This window comes from Andrena cerasifolii, unplaced genomic scaffold (assembly GCF_050908995.1).
Source record: "Andrena cerasifolii isolate SP2316 unplaced genomic scaffold, iyAndCera1_principal scaffold1815, whole genome shotgun sequence".
Lineage (NCBI taxonomy): Eukaryota > Metazoa > Arthropoda > Insecta > Hymenoptera > Andrenidae > Andrena > Andrena cerasifolii.
This window is the reverse complement of record NW_027486707.1, coordinates 1,038-20,638: the sequence shown is the minus strand read 5'-3', so window position 1 is coordinate 20,638 and position 19,601 is coordinate 1,038. Positions and strand designations below refer to the sequence as shown.

General features: G+C 24.0%; 1 long non-coding RNA gene across 50 annotated transcripts; it reads right to left on the bottom strand.

The window, feature by feature from the left end:
- On the bottom strand, positions 1–13,748 carry LOC143378252 (uncharacterized). 50 transcript variants are annotated; one of them, XR_013087969.1, is made up of 15 exons: positions 12,475–13,748; positions 11,717–12,014; positions 10,399–11,017; positions 9,847–9,939; positions 7,837–9,562; positions 7,042–7,551; positions 6,906–6,950; positions 6,638–6,860; positions 5,825–5,892; positions 4,084–5,539; positions 3,362–3,622; positions 2,129–2,988; positions 1,669–1,761; positions 772–1,383; positions 9–311 (listed from the first exon to the last, which is right to left on the bottom strand). It is a non-coding gene; the product is annotated as an uncharacterized LOC143378252 (long non-coding RNA). The 50 variants fall into 50 exon arrangements; XR_013087932.1 differs by having other exon boundaries at positions 772–1,194; positions 1,244–1,383; positions 6,638–7,551; XR_013087949.1 differs by having other exon boundaries at positions 4,084–4,299; positions 4,433–5,539; positions 6,638–7,551.
- Between the last annotated feature and the right edge of the window lie 5,853 nt (positions 13,749–19,601).

Sequence of the window (19,601 nt, the reverse complement as noted above, 5' to 3'; positions counted from 1 at the left end):
TCTATTTATTTACCTATTTTTCTCTAGTTATTTACCTCCTTTTTCTGTATTTATTTACCTACTTTGTTTTCTCTACTTCATTACCTATTTTTCTCTATTTCTTTATCTATTTTTTTCTCTAATTTATTTACCTATTTTTTCGCTGTTTATTTACCTATTTTTCTCTATTTTATTTACCTACTTTTTCTCTATTTATTTACCTATTTTTCTCTAGTTATTTACATATTTCTTTCTCTCATTTATTTACCTATTTTTTCTCTGTTTAGTTACCTATTTTTTCCTCTAATTTATTTACCTATTTTTTTATTTACCTTTTTTTCCTTGATTTATTTAGCTATGTTTCTCTATTTATTTAGCTATTTTTCTCTATTTATAAACCTATTTTTCTCTAATTTCTTTACCAATTTTTTCTCTGCTTATTTACCTATTTTTTCCTGTAATTTATTTATATATTTTTTTCTCTAATTTATTTACCTATTTTTCTCTATTTATTCACCTATTTTCTCTCTATTTATTTATCTATTTTTTTCTCTAATTTATTTACCTATTTTTTCTCTAGTTTATTTACCTATTTTTGTCTATTTATTTGGCTATTTTTTCTCTATTTTATTTACCTATTTTTTATCTATTTATTTACCTACTTTTTCTCTTTTTATTTATCTATTTTTTCTCTAGTTATTTACCTATTTCTTTCTCTCATTTATTTACCTATTTTTCTCTGTTTAGTTACCTATTTTTTCCTCTAATTTATTTACCTATTTTTTTATTTACCTTTTTTCCTTGATTTATTTAGCTATTTTTCTCTATTGATACACCTATTTTTCTCTATTTACTTACCTATTTTTTCTTTAGTTATTTACCTATTTCTTTCTCTCATTTATTTACCTATTTTTTCTCTGTTTAGTTACCTATTTTTTCCTCTAATTTATTTACCTATTTTTTTATTTACCTTTTTTCCCTTAATTTATTTAGCTATTTTTCTCTATTTATTTAGCTATTTTTCTCTATTTATAAACCTATTTTTCTCTAATTTCTTTACCAATTTTTTCACTGTTTATTTACCTATTTTTTCCTTTAATTTATTTACCTATTTTTTATATACCTTATTTTCTTAGATTTATTTAGCTATTTATCTATATTTATACACCTATTTTTTCTCTAAATAATTTAACTATTTTTTCTCTATTTATTTACCTATTTTTTCTCTATTTATTTACCTCTTTTGTTTTCTCTATTTATTTACCTATTTTTCTCTAGTTATTTACCTCCTTTTTCTGTATTTATTTACCTACTTTGTTTTCTCTACTTCATTACCTATTTTTCTCTATTTCTTTATGTATTTTTTTCTCTAATTTATTTACCTATTTTTCTCTATTTATTCACCTATTTTCTCTCTATTTATTTATCTACTTTTTTCTCTAATTTATTTACCTATTTTTTCTCTAGTTTATTTACCTATTTTTGTCTATTTATTTACCTATTTTTTCTCTATTTATTTACCTCTTTTGTTTTCTCTATTTATTTACCTATTTTTCTCTAGTTATTTACCTCCTTTTTCTGTATTTATTTACCTACTTTGTTTTCTCTACTTCATTACCTATTTTTCTCTATTTCTTTATCTATTTTTTTTCTCTAATTTATTTACCTATTTTTTCGCTGTTTATTTACCTATTTTTCTCTATTTTATTTACCTACTTTTTCTCTATTTATTTACCTATTTTTCTCTAGTTATTTACCTATTTCTTTCTCTCATTTATTTACCTATTTTTTCTCTGTTTAGTTACCTATTTTTTCCTCTAATTTATTTACCTATTTTTTTATTTACCTTTTTTTCCTTGATTTATTTAGCTATGTTTCTCTATTTATTTAGCTATTTTTCTCTATTTATAAACCTATTTTTCTCTAATTTCTTTACCAATTTTTTCTCTGTTTATTTACCTATTTTTTCCTGTAATTTATTTATATATTTTTTTCTCTAATTTATTTACCTATTTTTCTCTATTTATTCACCTATTTTCTCTCTATTTATTTATCTATTTTGTTCTCTAATTTATTTACCTATTTTTTCTCTAGTTTATTTACCTATTTTTGTCTATTTATTTGGCTATTTTTTCTCTATTTTATTTACCTATTTTTTATCTATTTATTTACCTACTTTTTCTCTTTTTATTTATCTATTTTTTCTCTAGTTATTTACCTATTTCTTTCTCTCATTTATTTACCTATTTTTCTCTGTTTAGTTACCTATTTTTCCTCTAATTTATTTACCTATTTTTTTATTTACCTTTTTCCTTGATTTATTTAGCTATTTTTCTCTATTGATACACCTATTTTTCTCTATTTACTTACCTATTTTTTCTTTATTTATTTACCTATTTCTTTCTCTCATTTATTTACCTATTTTTTCTCTGTTTAGTTACCTATTTTTTCCTCTAATTTATTTACCTATTTTTTTATTTACCTTTTTTCCCTTAATTTATTTAGCTATTTTTCTCTATTTATTTAGCTATTTTTCTCTATTTATAAACCTATTTTTCTCTAATTTCTTTACCAATTTTTTCACTGTTTATTTACCTATTTTTTCCTGTAATTTATTTAACTATATTTTTCTCTAATTTATTTACCTATTTTTCTCTATTTATTCACCTATTTTCTCTGTATTTATTTATCTATTTTTTTCTCTAATTTATTTACCTATTTTTTCTCTATTTTATTTACCTCTTTTTTCTCTATTTATTTACCTATTTTTCTCTATTTATTTACCTATTTTTCTCTATTTATTTACCTATTTTTTTCTCTCATTTATTTACCTATTTTTTCTCTGTTTATTTACCTATTTTTTCCTTTAATTTATTTACCCATTTTTTATTTACCTTATTTTCTTTGATTTATTTAGCTATTTATCTATATTTATACTCCTATTTTTTCTCTAAATAATTTAACTATTTTTTCTCTATTTATTTACCTATTTTTTCTCTATTTATTTACCTATTTTTCTCTATTTATTCACCTATTTTCTCTGTATTTATTTATCTATTTTTTTCTCTAATTTATTTACCTATTTTTTCTCTATTTTATTTACCTCTTTTTTCTCTATTTATTTACCTATTTTTCTCTAGTTATTTACCTCCTTTTTCTGTATTTATTTACCTACTTTGTTTTCTCTACTTCATTACCTATTTTTCTCTATTTCTTTATGTATTTTTTTCCTAATTTATTTACCTATTTTTCTCTATTTATTCACCTATTTTCTCTCTATTTATTTATCTATTTTTTTCTCTAATTTATTTACCTATTTTTTCTCTAGTTTATTTACCTATTTTTGTCTATTTATTTACCTATTTTTTCTCTATTTATTTACCTCTTTTGTTTTCTCTATTTATTTACCTATTTTTCTCTAGTTATTTACCTCCTTTTTCTGTATTTATTTACCTACTTTGTTTTCTCTACTTCATTACCTATTTTTCTCTATTTCTTTATCTATTTTTTTTCTCTAATTTATTTACCTATTTTTTCGCTGTTTATTTACCTATTTTTCTCTATTTTATTTACCTACTTTTTCTCTATTTATTTACCTATTTTTCTCTAGTTATTTACCTATTTCTTTCTCTCATTTATTTACCTATTTTTTCTCTGTTTAGTTACCTATTTTTTCCTCTAATTTATTTACCTATATTTTTTATTTACCTTTTTTTCCTTGATTTATTTAGCTATTTTTCTCTATTTATTTAGCTATTTTTCTCTATTTATAAACCTATTTTTCTCTAATTTCTTTACCAATTTTTTCTCTGTTTATTTACCTATTTTTCCCTGTAATTTATTTATATATTTTTTTCTCTAATTTATTTACCTATTTTTCTCTATTTATTCACCTATTTTCTCTCTATTTATTTATCTATTTTTTCTCTAATTTATTTACCTATTTTTTCTCTAGTTTATTTACCTATTTTTGTCTATTTATTTGGCTATTTTTTCTCTATTTTATTTACCTATTTTTTATCTATTTATTTACCTACTTTTTCTCTTTTTATTTATCTATTTTTTCTCTAGTTATTTACCTATTTCTTTCTCTCATTTATTTACCTATTTTTCTCTGTTTAGTTACCTATTTTTTCCTCTAATTTATTTACCTATTTTTTTATTTAGCTATTTTTCTCTATTGATACACCTATTTTTCTCTATTTACTTACCTATTTTTTCTTTAGTTATTTACCTACTTTTTTCTCTAATTTATTTACCTATTTTTCTGTTTATTTACCTATTTTTTCCTCTAATTTATTTACCTATTTTTTTATTTACCTTTTTTTCTTTCATTTATTTAGCTAATTTTCTCTATTTATACACCTATTTCGTTCTCTCATTTATTTACCTATTTTTTCTCTGTTTAGTAACCTATTTTTTCCTCTAATTTATTTACCTATTTTTTATTTACCTTTTTTTCCTTGATTTATTTAGCTATTTTTCTCTATTTATTTAGCTATTTTTCTCTATTTATACACCTATTTTTCTCTAATTTCTTTACCTATTTTTCTCTATTTATTCACCTATTTTTTCTCTATTTATTTACCTATTTTTCCCTATTTTATTTACCTCTTTTTCTCTATTTATTTACCTATTTTTCTCTATTTATTTACCTATTTTTCCCTATTTTATTTACCTCTTTTTTCTCTATTTATTTACCTATTTTTCTCTATTTATTTACCTATTTTCTCTATTTATTTACCTATTTTTTTCTCTCATTTATTTACCTATTTTTTCTCAATTTATTTGCCTATATTTTTCTCTATTTTATTTACCTATTTTTTATTTACCTTTTTTTCTTTGATTTATTTAGCTATTTATCTATATTTATACACCTATTTTTTCTCTAGATAATTTACCTATTTTTTCTCTATTTTTTTACCTCTTTTGTTTTCTCTATTTATTTACCTATTTTTTCTCTGTTTATTTAACTATTTTTTCCTTTAATTTATTTACCTTTTTTTCTTTGATTTATTTAGCTATTTATCTATATTTATACACCTACTTTTTCTCTAAATAATTTAACTATTTTTTCTCTATTTATTTACCTATTTTTTCTCTATTTATTTACCTCTTTTGTTTTCTCTATTTATTTACCTATTTTTCTCTAGTTATTTACCTCCTTTTTCTGTATTTATTTACCTACTTTGTTTTCTCTACTTCATTACCTATTTTTCTCTATTTCTTTATGTATTTTTTTCTCTAATTTATTTACCTATTTTTCTCTATTTATTCACCTATTTTCTCTCTATTTATTTATCTATTTTTTTCTCTAATTTATTTACCTATTTTTTCTCTAGTTTATTTACCTATTTTTGTCTATTTATTTACCTATTTTTTCTCTATTTTATTTACCTCTTTTTTCTCTATTTATTTACCTATTTTTCTCTAGTTATTTACCTCCTTTTTCTGTATTTATTTACCTACTTTGTTTTCTCTACTTCATTACCTATTTTTCTCTATTTCTTTATGTATTTTTTTCTCTAATTTATTTACCTATTTTTCTCTATTTATTCACCTATTTTCTCTCTATTTATTTATCTATTTTTTTCTCTAATTTATTTACCTATTTTTTCTCTAGTTTATTTACCTATTTTTGTCTATTTATTTACCTATTTTTTCTCTATTTATTTACCTCTTTTGTTTTCTCTATTTATTTACCTATTTTTCTCTAGTTATTTACCTGCTTTTTCTGTATTTATTTACCTACTTTGTTTTCTCTACTTCATTACCTATTTTTCTCTATTTCTTTATCTATTTTTTTTCTCTAATTTATTTACCTATTTTTTCGCTGATTATTCACCTATTTTTCTCTATTTTATTTACCTACTTTTTCTCTATTTATTTACCTATTTTTCTCTAGTTATTTACCTATTTCTTTCTCTCATTTATTTACCTATTTTTTCTCTGTTTAGTTACCTATTTTTTCCTCTAATTTATTTACCTATTTTTTTATTTACCTTTTTTTCCTCGATTTATTTAGCTATTTTTCTCTATTTATTTAGCTATTTTTCTCTATTTATAAACCTATTTTTCTCTAATTTCTTTACCAATTTTTTCTCTGTTTATTTACCTATTTTTCCCTGTAATTTATTTATATATTTTTTTCTCTAATTTATTTACCTATTTTTCTCTATTTATTCACCTATTTTCTCTCTATTTATTTATCTATTTTTTATCTAATTTATTTACCTATTTTTTCTCTAGTTTATTTACCTATTTTTGTCTATTTATTTGGCTATTTTTTCTCTATTTTATTTACCTATTTTTTATCTATTTATTTACCTACTTTTTCTCTTTTTATTTATCTATTTTTTCTCTAGTTATTTACCTATTTCTTTCTCTCATTTATTTACCTATTTTTCTCTGTTTAGTTACCTATTTTTCCTCTAATTTATTTACCTATTTTTTTATTTAGCTATTTTTCTCTATTGATACACCTATTTTTCTCTATTTACTTACCTATTTTTTCTTTAGTTATTTACCTACTTTTTTCTCTAATTTATTTACCTATTTTTCTGTTTATTTACCTATTTTTTCCTCTAATTTATTTACCTATTTTTTTATTTACCTTTTTTTCTTTCATTTATTTAGCTAATTTTCTCTATTTATACACCTATTTCGTTCTCTCATTTATTTACCTATTTTTTCTCTGTTTAGTAACCTATTTTTTCCTCTAATTTATTTACCTATTTTTTATTTACCTTTTTTTCCTTGATTTATTTAGCTATTTTTCTCTATTTATTTAGCTATTTTTCTCTATTTATACACCTATTTTTCTCTAATTTCTTTACCTATTTTTCTCTATTTATTCACCTATTTTTTCTCTATTTATTTACCTATTTTTCCCTATTTTATTTACCTCTTTTTCTCTATTTATTTACCTATTTTTCTCTATTTATTTACCTATTTTTCCCTATTTTATTTACCTCTTTTTTCTCTATTTATTTACCTATTTTTCTCTATTTATTTACCTATTTTCTCTATTTATTTACCTATTTTTTTCTCTCATTTATTTACCTATTTTTTCTCAATTTATTTGCCTATATTTTTCTCTATTTTATTTACCTATTTTTTATTTACCTTTTTTTCTTTGATTTATTTAGCTATTTATCTATATTTATACACCTATTTTTTCTCTAGATAATTTACCTATTTTTTCTCTATTTTTTTACCTCTTTTGTTTTCTCTATTTATTTACCTATTTTTTCTCTGTTTATTTAACTATTTTTTCCTTTAATTTATTTACCTTTTTTTCTTTGATTTATTTAGCTATTTATCTATATTTATACACCTACTTTTTCTCTAAATAATTTAACTATTTTTTCTCTATTTATTTACCTATTTTTTCTCTATTTATTTACCTCTTTTGTTTTCTCTATTTATTTACCTATTTTTCTCTAGTTATTTACCTCCTTTTTCTGTATTGATTTACCTACTTTGTTTTCTCTACTTCATTACCTATTTTTCTCTATTTCTTTATGTATTTTTTTCTCTAATTTATTTACCTATTTTTCTCTATTTATTCACCTATTTTCTCTCTATTTATTTATCTATTTTTTTCTCTAATTTATTTACCTATTTTTTCTCTAGTTTATTTACCTATTTTTGTCTATTTATTTACCTATTTTTTCTCTATTTATTTACCTCTTTTGTTTTCTCTATTTATTTACCTATTTTTCTCTAGTTATTTACCTCCTTTTTCTGTATTTATTTACCTACTTTGTTTTCTCTACTTCATTACCTATTTTTCTCTATTTCTTTATCTATTTTTTTTCTCTAATTTATTTACCTATTTTTTCGCTGATTATTCACCTATTTTTCTCTATTTTATTTACCTACTTTTTCTCTATTTATTTACCTATTTTTCTCTAGTTATTTACCTATTTCTTTCTCTCATTTATTTACCTATTTTTTCTCTGTTTAGTTACCTATTTTTTCCTCTAATTTATTTACCTATTTTTTTATTTACCTTTTTTTCCTCGATTTATTTAGCTATTTTTCTCTATTTATTTAGCTATTTTTCTCTATTTATAAACCTATTTTTCTCTAATTTCTTTACCAATTTTTTCTCTGTTTATTTACCTATTTTTCCCTGTAATTTATTTATATATTTTTTTCTCTAATTTATTTACCTATTTTTCTCTATTTATTCACCTATTTTCTCTCTATTTATTTATCTATTTTTTATCTAATTTATTTACCTATTTTTTCTCTAGTTTATTTACCTATTTTTGTCTATTTATTTGGCTATTTTTTCTCTATTTTATTTACCTATTTTTTATCTATTTATTTACCTACTTTTTCTCTTTTTATTTATCTATTTTTTCTCTAGTTATTTACCTATTTCTTTCTCTCATTTATTTACCTATTTTTCTCTGTTTAGTTACCTATTTTTCCTCTAATTTATTTACCTATTTTTTTATTTAGCTATTTTTCTCTATTGATACACCTATTTTTCTCTATTTACTTACCTATTTTTTCTTTAGTTATTTACCTACTTTTTTCTCTAATTTATTTACCTATTTTTCTGTTTATTTACCTATTTTTTCCTCTAATTTATTTACCTATTTTTTTATTTACCTTTTTTTCTTTCATTTATTTAGCTAATTTTCTCTATTTATACACCTATTTCGTTCTCTCATTTATTTACCTATTTTTTCTCTGTTTAGTAACCTATTTTTTCCTCTAATTTATTTACCTATTTTTTATTTACCTTTTTTTCCTTGATTTATTTAGCTATTTTTCTCTATTTATTTAGCTATTTTTCTCTATTTATACACCTATTTTTCTCTAATTTCTTTACCTATTTTTCTCTATTTATTCACCTATTTTTTCTCTATTTATTTACCTATTTTTCCCTATTTTATTTACCTCTTTTTCTCTATTTATTTACCTATTTTTCTCTATTTATTTACCTATTTTTCCCTATTTTATTTACCTCTTTTTTCTCTATTTATTTACCTATTTTTCTCTATTTATTTACCTATTTTCTCTATTTATTTACCTATTTTTTCTCTCATTTATTTACCTATTTTTTCTCAATTTATTTGCCTATATTTTTCTCTATTTTATTTACCTATTTTTTATTTACCTTTTTTTCTTTGATTTATTTAGCTATTTATCTATATTTATACACCTATTTTTTCTCTAGATAATTTACCTATTTTTTCTCTATTTTTTTACCTCTTTTGTTTTCTCTATTTATTTACCTATTTTTTCTCTGTTTATTTAACTATTTTTTCCTTTAATTTATTTACCTTTTTTTCTTTGATTTATTTAGCTATTTATCTATATTTATACACCTACTTTTTCTCTAAATAATTTAACTATTTTTTCTCTATTTATTTACCTATTTTTTCTCTATTTATTTACCTCTTTTGTTTTCTCTATTTATTTACCTATTTTTCTCTAGTTATTTACCTCCTTTTTCTGTATTGATTTACCTACTTTGTTTTCTCTACTTCATTACCTATTTTTCTCTATTTCTTTATGTATTTTTTTCTCTAATTTATTTACCTATTTTTCTCTATTTATTCACCTATTTTCTCTCTATTTATTTATCTATTTTTTTCTCTAATTTATTTACCTATTTTTCTCTAGTTTATTTACCTATTTTTGTCTATTTATTTACCTATTTTTTCTCTATTTATTTACCTCTTTTGTTTTCTCTATTTATTTACCTATTTTTCTCTAGTTATTTACCTCCTTTTTCTGTATTTATTTACCTACTTTGTTTTCTCTACTTCATTACCTATTTTTCTCTATTTCTTTATCTATTTTTTTTCTCTAATTTATTTACCTATTTTTTCGCTGATTATTCACCTATTTTTCTCTATTTTATTTACCTACTTTTTCTCTATTTATTTACCTATTTTTCTCTAGTTATTTACCTATTTCTTTCTCTCATTTATTTACCTATTTTTTCTCTGTTTAGTTACCTATTTTTTCCTCTAATTTATTTACCTATTTTTTTATTTACCTTTTTTTCCTTGATTTATTTAGCTATTTTTCTCTATTTATTTAGCTATTTTTCTCTATTTATAAACCTATTTTTCTCTAATTTCTTTACCAATTTTTTCTCTGTTTATTTACCTATTTTTCCCTGTAATTTATTTATATATTTTTTCTCTAATTTATTTACCTATTTTTCTCTATTTATTCACCTATTTTCTCTCTATTTATTTATCTATTTTTTCTCTAATTTATTTACCTATTTTTTCTCTAGTTTATTTACCTATTTTTGTCTATTTATTTGGCTATTTTTTCTCTATTTTATTTACCTATTTTTTATCTATTTATTTACCTACTTTTTCTCTTTTTATTTATCTATTTTTTCTCTAGTTATTTACCTATTTCTTTCTCTCATTTATTTACCTATTTTTCTCTGTTTAGTTACCTATTTTTTCCTCTAATTTATTTACCTATTTTTTTATTTAGCTATTTTTCTCTATTGATACACCTATTTTTCTCTATTTACTTACCTATTTTTTCTTTAGTTATTTACCTACTTTTTTCTCTAATTTATTTACCTATTTTTCTGTTTATTTACCTATTTTTTCCTCTAATTTATTTACCTATTTTTTTATTTACCTTTTTTTCTTTCATTTATTTAGCTAATTTTCTCTATTTATACACCTATTTCGTTCTCTCATTTATTTACCTATTTTTTCTCTGTTTAGTAACCTATTTTTTCCTCTAATTTATTTACCTATTTTTTATTTACCTTTTTTTCCTTGATTTATTTAGCTATTTTTCTCTATTTATTTAGCTATTTTTCTCTATTTATACACCTATTTTTCTCTAATTTCTTTACCTATTTTTCTCTATTTATTCACCTATTTTTTCTCTATTTATTTACCTATTTTTCCCTATTTTATTTACCTCTTTTTCTCTATTTATTTACCTATTTTTCTCTATTTATTTACCTATTTTTCCCTATTTTATTTACCTCTTTTTTCTCTATTTATTTACCTATTTTTCTCTATTTATTTACCTATTTTCTCTATTTATTTACCTATTTTTTTCTCTCATTTATTTACCTATTTTTTCTCAATTTATTTGCCTATATTTTTCTCTATTTTATTTACCTATTTTTTATTTACCTTTTTTTCTTTGATTTATTTAGCTATTTATCTATATTTATACACCTATTTTTTCTCTAGATAATTTACCTATTTTTTCTCTATTTTTTACCTCTTTTGTTTTCTCTATTTATTTACCTATTTTTTCTCTGTTTATTTAACTATTTTTTCCTTTAATTTATTTACCTTTTTTTCTTTGATTTATTTAGCTATTTATCTATATTTATACACCTACTTTTTCTCTAAATAATTTAACTATTTTTTCTCTATTTATTTACCTATTTTTTCTCTATTTATTTACCTCTTTTGTTTTCTCTATTTATTTACCTATTTTTCTCTAGTCATTTACCTCCTTTTTCTGTATTTATTTACCTACTTTGTTTTCTCTACTTCATTACCTATTTTTCTCTATTTCTTTATGTATTTTTTTCTCTAATTTCTTTACCAATTTTTTCTCTGTTTATTTACCTATTTTCTCTCTATTTATTTATCTATTTTTTTCTCTAATTTATTTACCTATTTATTCTCTAGTTTATTTACCTATTTTTGTCTATTTATTTACCTATTTTTTCTCTATTTATTTACCTCTTTTGTTTTCTCTATTTATTTACCTATTTTTCTCTAGTTATTTACCTCCTTTTTCTGTATTTATTTACCTACTTTGTTTTCTCTACTTCATTACCTATTTTTCTCTATTTCTTTATCTATTTTTTTCTCTAATTTATTTACCTATTTTTTCGCTGTTTATTTACCTATTTTTCTCTATTTTATTTACCTACTTTTTCTCTATTTATTTACCTATTTTTCTCTAGTTATTTACATATTTCTTTCTCTCATTTATTTACCTATTTTTTCTCTGTTTAGTTACCTATTTTTTCCTCTAATTTATTTACCTATTTTTTTATTTACCTTTTTTTCCTTGATTTATTTAGCTATGTTTCTCTATTTATTTAGCTATTTTTCTCTATTTATAAACCTATTTTTCTCTAATTTCTTTACCAATTTTTTCTCTGTTTATTTACCTATTTTTTCCTGTAATTTATTTATATATTTTTTTCTCTAATTTATTTACCTATTTTTCTCTATTTATTCACCTATTTTCTCTCTATTTATTTATCTATTTTTTTCTCTAATTTATTTACCTATTTTTTCTCTAGTTTATTTACCTATTTTTGTCTATTTATTTGGCTATTTTTTCTCTATTTTATTTACCTATTTTTTATCTATTTATTTACCTACTTTTTCTCTTTTTATTTATCTATTTTTTCTCTAGTTATTTACCTATTTCTTTCTCTCATTTATTTACCTATTTTTCTCTGTTTAGTTACCTATTTTTTCCTCTAATTTATTTACCTATTTTTTTATTTACCTTTTTTCCTTGATTTATTTAGCTATTTTTCTCTATTGATACACCTATTTTTCTCTATTTACTTACCTATTTTTTCTTTAGTTATTTACCTACTTTTTTCTCTAATTTATTTACCTATTTTTCTGTTTATTTACCTATTTTTTCCTATAATTTATTTACCTATTTTTTTATTTACCTTTTTTTCTTTCATTTATTTAGCTAATTTTCTCTATTTATACACCTATTTCGTTCTCTCATTTATTTACCTATTTTTTCTCTGTTTAGTAACCTATTTTTTCCTCTAATTTATTTACCTATTTTTTTATTTACCTTTTTTTCCTTGATTTATTTAGCTATTTTTCTCTATTTATTTAGCTATTTTTCTCTATTTATACACCTATTTTTCTCTAATTTCTTTACCTATTTTTCTCTATTTATTCACCTATTTTTTCTCTATTTATTTACCTATTTTTCCCTCTTTTATTTACCTCTTTTTCTCTATTTATTTACCTATTTTTCTCTATTTATTTACCTGTTTTTCCCTATTTTATTTACCTCTTTTTTCTCTATTTATTTACCTATTTTTCTCTATTTATTTACCTATTTTTCTCTATTTATTTACCTATTTTTTTCTCTCATTTATTTACCTATTTTTTCTCAATTTATTTGCCTATATTTTTCTCTGTTTTATTTACCTATTTTTTATTTACCTTTTTTTCTTTGATTTATTTAGCTATTTATCTATATTTATACACCTATTTTTTCTCTAGATAATTTACCTATTTTTTCTCTATTTTTTTACCTCTTTTGTTTTCTCTATTTATTTACCTATTTTTTCTCTGTTTATTTAACTATTTTTTCCTTTAATTTATTTACCTATTTTTTTATTTACCTTTTTTTCTTTGATTTATTTAGCTATTTATCTATATTTATACACCTACTTTTTCTCTAAATAATTTAACTATTTTTTCTCTATTTATTTACCTATTTTTTCTCTATTTATTTACCTCTTTTGTTTTCTCTATTTATTTACCTATTTTTCTCTAGTTATTTACCTCCTTTTTCTGTATTTATTTACCTACTTTGTTTTCTCTACTTCATTACCTATTTTTCTCTATTTCTTTATCTATTTTTTTCTCTAATTTCTTTACCAATTTTTTCTCTGTTTATTTACCTATTTTTTCCTGTAATTTATTTAACTATTTTTTTCTCTAATTTATTTACCTATTTTTCTCTATTTATTCACCTATTTTCTCTGTATTTATTTATCTATTTTTTTCTCTAATTTATTTACCTATTTTTTCTCTATTTTATTTACCTCTTTTTTCTCTATTTATTTACTGAAAGAGGTAGTCCATAACAGGAGTAGTCGGTGGTATGGAGTGCACATCAATTTATTAGAATAACACACACATATATATATATATATATATATATATATATATATATAAAGAAAAATAAACTATAAGATAATAGAAACTTAGAACTGTAACGAAGCGCTCGCTTCGACGCTTGGGACGCAAGAGACCGCATGCCCACGAGAGGGACTCTCACAAAGGGACTGGGTTGCGCATGCGTGGCAGGAAGAGCAAACTGGTTCAATCCCCCACTTTTGCTGTTCCTAATTTTAACCCTTTGGTACAGGCTTTATGAGCCGCGCATTTTAGGCCCTTCGTCATTACGTCCGCTAAATTTTCGTTGGAGGCGACGTATGACAATGTGACTGAGTTCTTTTCAACTTCCTCTCTTATAAAATGGTATGCTATATCTATGTGTTTAGTTCGCCGATTTTCGATACGGCTTTTTGAGAACTCTATTGCTGATTTGTTGTCGCAGTATATATTGCTAATTCCCGAGAAGTATTCATAAAGTTCTAGTTCGCTTAAAAACATTTTTAACCATGTTGCTTCCTTTGCCGCAGACGCTAACGCGATGTACTCGGCTTCCATGGTCGACATGGATACACACTTTTGTTTAGATGCTATCCATTGTACAGGGTTGGATCCTATCATTACAATCACACCTGTAAACGAATGCCGATCGTCCATATCGCCTGCCCAATCTGCGTCGCAAAAAATTTTAATTTCGGGCTTTTCGTCTATATCGTAACGCATAACGTATTTTTCAGTCTTGTATAAATAACGCAAAATATGCTTAGCCTGAGTCCAGTGTATCTCGCTCGGACATGAGTTGAACTGTGACAATTTTGTCACGGCAAACAAAATATCTGGTCTACTTCGCAAGCCTACATACATTAACGATCCTATTAACTCTCGATATGCCGTTATTCCGTTATCGTTTAACCGATCTGGTAATGAACTCTTTAAAATTTTTAAACCGGGTTCTAATGGGGTTGTCGCGCCCCTACAATCTTTCATGTTATACTTGCGTAACAAGGATTCTAAATATGGCGTTTGACTAAGTACAATGGAATTATCGTTTCTCTCTATCTTAACACCTAAGGCATGATTTATTTCCCCGAGATCTTTGGTTTCGTATTTCTCATCAATGAGTTTAACAAAGTTTTCTATCGACGTTAGTTCTTTCGCAAATATGAAAATATCGTCTACATAAATTACAGCTACGGTCCAGTGTCCTTTGATATAAACGCAATTGGATGAGCGCAATCTCTCAAACCTTTGTTCCGTGAAGAAGCCATCCAGTTCAGCATTCCAATTTCTGCCTGACTGTTTGAGTCCATAAATGGGCTTGTCTAGTTTTACGATTCTTCCTTCCTCATGTTTGTTCGACTGAGGTAGCTTCATAAAAATCTCCTCCTCAAGCTTTCCATAAAGATGCGCGCATTTTATATCTAGCTGTCTAGTGTGCCAACCGAAAATACCTGAAATCGCTAATAACAACCTTATTATCGAAAAACTAGCTACTGGTGCATAGGTTTCGTGGTAATCTACCCCCTTTTGTTGGGTGAAACCTTGTGCTACCAATCTGGCCTTATATCTAAGTACTTTACCATCACAGTCTCTTTTTAATTTGAACACCCATTTACTACCTATAACTTCTCGGTCTGCTGGTAGGCTGTCAATGGTCTTCCAGGTTTTTCTTTGTATCAGGCTATTCAGTTCATCTTCCATAGCCCTTTCCCATTGCTTTGCTTGCGGAGACGACAAGGCTTCGTTTAGGGTATTTGGCTCCGTAATCTCCATAAGATTTAGTTCTATGCTTTCTCTGTCCTCTTCTTCAGCGTTGCTCGTTTGGTCCTCTTGCGGACGAGGTTTCCCTTTTCTTCCGTATGGATTCCTTACTATTTTCCTTGGTCTTCCAACCTTCCTTTTCAGCTGAGTATCCTTCACCCCCACTGTCTCCTTAGTCGGTTTATCGACTGTAGTTGAAATTTGCTGCTGCGTTGCTTCTTCCATGTCCGCGATCTGTGCATCAGTTTGTGGTCCATCTTCTTCTTCCGACCAAATGTCGTTATATGCAATAGTATCGTATTCATAGTCTATATTCTCGCGGTGCAACCATTCAAAACCCATCTTATCTTCTACGAAACGCACATGTTTGGTTACTATTACGTCCCGTTTCTTCGGGCACCATAGGCGGTAGCCTCTTGTCTGGGATGCATAGCCGACTAATACGGCTGGAGTGGCTCTATCGTCCAACTTCCTCTGTCCTTGCTTTGGTAAATGTGCGTAAGCCAATGCTCCGTACGCTTTTAAGTGTTTTACACTTGGAGTTATTCCTGACCAAATAGCAAGTGGGACTTGATCCTTATTGGACGTGTGAACAACTCGGTTCCTGGCATACGCTGCTGTAGCGACGGCCTCAGCCCAAAATTTCTGAGGCAATCTGGCAGATTTCAACATTGACCTGGTTAAATCAAGTAGCGTTCTGTTGATTCGTTCAGCTATCCCATTCATCTGGGGTGTTTCGACGTTCGATCTTTCGTGCTTAATACCCTTCTCTTCAAAGTAGGTTCTTAGATCTTGGTTACAATATTCTTTTCCATTGTCGGAACGAAATCTCTTGACTTTCTTTCCCGTTTCGAGTTCCGCGCTGGCTATATATTTTTTAATACAATCCTTGATCTCATCCTTCGTCTTAAGAAACACCACTGTAACATACTTTGAAAAATCGTCGATGAATGTTGCAAAATATTGTCTCTCACCTAACGACCTGGTAGGCATCGGTCCACAGACATCCGAATGAATCAGCTCGCAAACATCCTTCGACTGTCTATTTCCAATTTTTTTACAAGGCATTTTTGTTGATTTCCCAATGTAACAATCTTCACATGCGTTTTCTTTAATTTTTGTATCTTCCAGTCCTCGAACTCGACTTGCTGTCTTTTCAATTGTCTTCATGTTTATATGGCAGAATCTGTGGTGCCATAATTTACTGTCTTGTATGGCTACGCTATGAGATTCCAATATTTCTCTCTGGTTCCTAATCGCGTTTGCACGAACTACGTACAAATCATTTTGTCTGTCTGCTATGCACATAAGTTTCCTACCTCTGCTTGTATCATAAATACTTGCTATTCCGTTTTCAAATACAATTTCTTTGGCTCTTCGCTCGATTTGGGAAACAGACAATAAATTTTTTCTAATACGAGGTACGTAATATACATTATGTAATGTTATTTCCTGTGTTCTATTACCAATGAAGGCTTTTATTATGATATCACCTATTCCTTCGGTTTCCAGTGTGAGACTCTTTTCTCCATTGGATTCAGCAGCTGTGTTGATTGGTTCCAAGCGAGTTTCCTTGAATTTTACGAACCAATCTCTTTGCTTACATACATGGTGCGTACATCCGCTATCAAGGATCCATGTATCTTCTATGTCTATATTGTTAAGTGATACCAAAAATCCTTCGTTGCTTTCCTTCTTCTGGCCATTGTGGTTCTGACTTTTGGTTTTGTTTTTGAACCAACAGTTCTGTATATTATGGCCTGTTTTCCTGCAATGCGAACCGAAAGGAGGTTTTGGTTTATGTGTTTGATATGTACCTTTGTGTGTTGTCTGCTTTGGTCCCTTTCGTAGATTCAATGCTTCCATGCGGTCTTCGTTGTTATCAGTGCATCTGGATTTACGCCTGTCATACTCAGTCAGTAGTATTTTGGTTATTTCTGACGAAGTAAACTGTTTATCTGGTAAGTTGGCTAGAGACATGTTTAAATTTTCGTAATCGTTTGGCAATCCAGCTAGTAGAGTGTACGCTGTGTCATCGTCTCGCACTTCGCAGTCCGCTTCGTTGAGATTTTTTACAATTATTTTAACTCGAGATATGTATGATGACATTGACTCGTCTTCCTTCATTCTGGACTGGTAAAGTTGTTTCTTTAACTGCAATATCCTGATTCTGGATTTCGGCTGATGCACTTGCTCTAAGGCAACCCATGCGTCACGTGCGTTTGTGCATTCTTCAATATGAACCTGTTGGTTAGGTTCAATGTGCAACCCAATGGCTGCTATTGCTTTATCATCTTGAGATTGATGTGCTTTCCTTAGTTCATCCGTGGTCAAATTCGCTAAATCATCTTTCCTAAGCACGTGGTCTAGTAGTCCCTTGCCCTTGAGAAACCATTTCATTTCTATCTTCCATGTGCGGTAATTATTATCTGATAACTTCTCAATCCGTAAACTTGATTGCTTATCAATATCAGCCATTGTTTTGTCAAATTCTTCTCTTTAATTCGCTTTAGTAAATTATCAGACTCACCGAACGTGTATGCTTCACCACGTGGCTTATTTTAGGTTAAATCGTCCACCTTTTACGTTCCTGGGCCCATAACCATTGAAAGAGGTAGTCCATAACAGGAGTAGTCGGTGGTATGGAGTGCACATCAATTTATTAGAATAACACATATATATATATATATATAAAGAAAAATAAACTATAAGATAATAGAAACTTAGAACTGTAACGAAGCGCTCGCTTCGACGCTTGGGACGCAAGAGACCGCATGCCCACGAGAGGGACTCTCACAAAGGGACTGGGTTGCGCATGCGTGGCAGGAAGAGCAAACTGGTTCAAAATTAAAATAAAAAAATTTAAAATATAAAAAAAATTAAAATAAAAAAAATATACAAAAATTTAAAAGAAAAATAAAAAAATTTAAAAAATATAAAAAATATTAAAAAAAAATTAGTAAAAAATTTTAAAAAAAAAATTTAAAAAAAATTTTTAAATTTAAAAAAAAAATTTTAAAAAATTTTAAAAAATTTTAAAAAATTTTAAAAAAATTTTAAAAAATTTTAAAAATTTTTTTAAAAATTTAAAAAAATTTAAATATAAAAACAAAAATTTTTTTTAAAAAAAATTTAAAAAATTAAATAAAAATTTAAAAAAAATTAAAAATTTTAAATAATTTTAAAAATATTTTTAAAAAAAATTTATAAAAATTTTAAAAATTAAATAAAAATTTTTAAAAAATTTAAAAAAAATATAAAATAATTAAAAAAAATGTTAAAAAATTAAAAAAAATTTAAAAAATAAAAAAAAAATTTTAAAAATTTTAAAAAATTTTTTAAAAATTTAAAAAAATTTAAATATAAAAAAAAAATTTTTAAAAAAATTTTAAAAAATTAAATAAAAATTTAAAAAAAATTAAAAATTTTAAATAATTTAAAAATAATTTTAAAAAAAATTTATAAAAATTTTAAAAATTAAATAAAATTTTTTAAAAATTTAAAAAAAAAATATAAAAAAATTTTAAAAAAATTTTAAAAAATTAAAAAAAATTTAAAAAATAAAAAAAAATTTAAAAAAAATTTTAATACAATTTAAAAAATTTAAAAAATTATAAGAGAATTAAAAAAAATTTTAAATTTTAAAAAAATTAAAAAAGTAAAATAAAAGAAAAATAAAAATTTAAAAAAAAATTAACGAATTGTTAAAAAATTTTAAAAATTTTTTAAAAAATTTTAAAAATTTAAAAAAATAAAAAAATTTTTACTAATTGTAAAAAAATTTTTTACAAATTGTAAAAAATATTTAAAAAAATTTAAAAAAATATTTAAAAAAATTTTAAAAAAATTTAAATATTTAAAAAAAATTTTAAATTTAAAAAAAAAATTAAAAAATTTAAAAAAAATAAAATTAGAAGAAAAATAAAAAAAAATTTAAATTTAAAAGAAATTTAGAAAAAGTAAAATAAAAGAAAAATAAAAATTTAAAAAAAAAAA